The following is a 3,653-nucleotide window of genomic DNA, read 5'->3' as shown; positions in this document are numbered from 1 at the left end:
GGACGGTGTACTAAAGCTATGACAAGAAGCTTAAAATCATTTCCACATGAAATACTTCTGGAGGATTTTTGGCATCAAATAGCAGGATAGGATACAATACCAGACACCGAGGTTCTCAAAAGGCATATATATGCCGAGAACCTGTTTTGATTAGGTCACTATAATATGTGTCATGACACAGAGTATCCGGCGCTCGTCAATTTTGGGGCATAGTGAGTTTCGATATCATCTTAAAAATGGTTTATTTGCCTTGCATTTGATGGAAAAAATATCCATTTATCTTTAATAGAAGTCGAGATATTTGCTATTTAAGGAGGTGGGGTTGCCTGGTTTCAGAGGTTAAATTATCGAAGAAACTGTGGCCAAAGTTTGGTGACTTACATAGTCCTTGGAAACTGCAAATTTATATTTGAATCCACGCATAAAATTGTTTTTGAATGGACCTACAAGGTGTTGCGCCCCCCACCAAAAAAAAATTCGAAAAAAAAGTCTAAACTGACCGAAAAATGCCGAGTCCTCTGATTTCATTATTTTGAAGAGCGCCTGATTTCATCACGATGCCTCACATATTATTGTCTGTCGTCGAGTCTGAAGCAGACTAAGCCGGTTACCGTTACTGTCGTTTTGCTGATGTGACTTTCTTTGTGTCCTTTTTATTATAGTACCAACGGATTTGTTTGTGGTCAACCTGACCTTCCCAAACAAACAGGTTCATTATGATGTACAAAGTCAAAGCGTCTTCTGATACAATGATGTTTTTCTTCAAAGTTTTGAATCAGACACCGCTGTTATTGACCCATTTGAAGAAATGTGGCATGCAGTGTCACAATCACATAAACACAAACAGTTTTGCAAACACACGACTGCTGGTTGTAACTGGGGGGTTTTTGCCTCTAGGTTTATAGCCGGATTGTCTCAGGCAGGCAGGATCACAGTAACCAGCCTCCTAATGATATGTATGTACTTGGAGTTGATTGGGATAAACTATAAATTTGCCCCCCCCCCCCAGAAAAAAAAACAAAAAGAGAAACCCAACTAATGAACGAAGTCATATCATATGTTCATGCACTGTTAAGAATTAATTTTTATGGAAAAAAAGACAATGATAGCAAATAAAAGACACTAACGTACCTGAGAGAATATGCCAGAAACAAGGTGGAAGAAATCAGAGAGGTAGGGGGAAAAAAAGAAGAAATTGGCAGCGAACTGCAATACGGGTCAAATGGTGTACGGTTGTCTTTTTATCACGGTAGAGAGGAATGGAAAGAGTTTGATCATTGTGTGCTAAAAATAGGTGATAGGCGTTTAAACTCCAAGTGCCTTCCAGTGTCGTTCTTGAATGTGTGAGTGTGTGTGTGTGAGTGCGGGTGCGCGCGTGCTCGTGTATGAGTGTGTAAGTGTGTGTATGTGTGTGTATGTGTGTGTGTGTCTCACACAATAATGCACACACACACACACACACACACACACACACACACATACACACACATACACACACACACACACAAACAGGTACACAAACATACACACACATACACACAAACACACTCATTCACTCACTCATACAAATACACAACTATACGCACAAAAACACAACATAAGCTACACAAAACTAGACTTTAAAAAAGTTATACTTTTCTTACAATTTGCCCCCCTTCCCCAACTTCTTTTCCTTTCTTTTCGTCCTATCCCCCTGTCTTCCCTCACTCCTCAAGCTGCCATTAATGCCATCCTCTCCCATCTATTTTCGCCCTCGACTCATCGCCGCCAGATATCTGCTCGTCGTCTTCATGGAGTTATCTTCCCCTCTGTCAAAACAGTTCACAGAGGCCGTGGGTGCCAGCCTTGGAGTAAAAATATAGAGTCTAGTTACTCCAAGGTGCCAGCCATCCTGTGCCTCTATTGTGTCCATAAACAAACTGTTCGCAGATGCTGAGCCTCAACTTTTAAGAGAAGACAAGAAAAGGGCCTTCTGCTTTCTTTGTGGGCCTTACGTTTGGAATTTGCAGTAGGCTTACATGTACCAGGTGTTTAAAAGAGAGGGGACGCATCCTGTAAAGATTCAAAACACGGTCATCTTTGAACCAGTTTCAATCAATTAATGTTGAACAAATATAACTAAACTAAGAGAATGTCAAATGTTTTAATATAAAGAAAACAAGTCAATGACTTTCGAAGGGTTTTTTTTTAAATGCCATTCAAAACTGAGTGGCCCACAAAACTGTACGACGTCTTAAAAATCGACCAGACCGCAATGTGTATTTGACCGTGAAGAATGCATTAATTTATTTAGAATTGAATTGGTGTAGCCTGAGTATTATTATGATAGTTAGTTTTTCGGACTGTTAAACAAGTAATCTTCATCCGGATCAGCTGGTGGTCAATAAATGGTCTCCGAACTGGGATCAAGCCAAGCTGTGGTTGAATGTGAGACCACTACCTCAAACAGGCCCTGATCCATTTAGTCCTCCTCCCTGATCATCGTCGTCGTTGTCGTTGTCCTCAACATCATCATCATCATCATCATCATCATCATCATCATCATCATCATCATCATCATCTATGTGCAATGTTGCATCCTCAATGTCCCCATTACATTCAACACATTGTTCTAATTACGATATTTAAATGTGTGTGTCGAGGAGAGAGAAGTGGGTACAAAGTGGATAGAAAATAAAGTTGAAATAGAACACCAATCTGTTCATAGTTTGGTCTAAAACATATTGTATGCGTTTATTCTTTTATTTTGTTTTTAGTGCAGATAAAATAAAGGTTGGCAAGTGCTCTGATTTGCTCCTTCATTCCTATCAAACATCTATCGACTTAATCTCTCGTCTTCTTTTCCTTGTGTATCTTTAGTAACACCTCTTGTCTTTGGAACTTATTTCATGATCTATATTATTTGCAAGTGCCCTAAAACTCTTTTCAAAAACCAAAACTTAAACAGGTAACAGGTTCTGGGCTGTTACAACGTGCTTTCATTGCTCACTTAAGTTTTAGTAAGAGTTTTACGGCACTTGCAACACAATAAGGTCATATAAGTGCCGAAGATTAGAGGTGTTACAAGAGAGTGACATACACAAAAACGGAGGAGAGAGAAGGACGAGCCATTGCTCACTGGAGACATTAACTCTTGTGAGACTTAACCTTATCCGTACGCCCTGGGGTCATGTTGTACCCCTGGGGTTGTATTCTTCACATTTTAAAATACTTATAGTACGAAGATCTCTTTGAAACGTTCAGTATTTCTCAAAAATCATATTGACAGACTGCTATGCAAAGCATACGGATTAGATTAACGAGTAAATTTCCTCTTTGGAAAGTGGTGGCACAGAGTTCCCCACGTCGTATGGATACGATAGTAAAGCACGACGTACGGATAGGGTTAAAGGGGTGGCACAGAGTTCCCCACGTCGTATGGACACGATAGTAAAACACGAAGTACGTTGAATCTTAAAGACTTCAGCACCGATAATCTCTTAGCACAACAGTCCCTAGAGCGGAGAGCGTTGTCTTCTCTTAATTTGTGTGCTGCAACTCGGTAAAGAATTTCTCCCCGTCTTCACATTTTGTGCTCGCTCACTCCTCTTTCTATCTTGCCAGAATTAACTCCAGGCGGAACTAATATTCGCCATCCTGTGTTACCCTCCCCG

The sequence above is a fragment of the Aplysia californica genome, unplaced genomic scaffold (genome assembly GCF_000002075.1).
Source record: "Aplysia californica isolate F4 #8 unplaced genomic scaffold, AplCal3.0 scaffold00362, whole genome shotgun sequence".
Taxonomy (NCBI): domain Eukaryota; kingdom Metazoa; phylum Mollusca; class Gastropoda; order Aplysiida; family Aplysiidae; genus Aplysia; species Aplysia californica.
The sequence above is the reverse complement of the archived record's forward strand: the minus strand, read 5'-3'. Positions refer to the sequence as shown.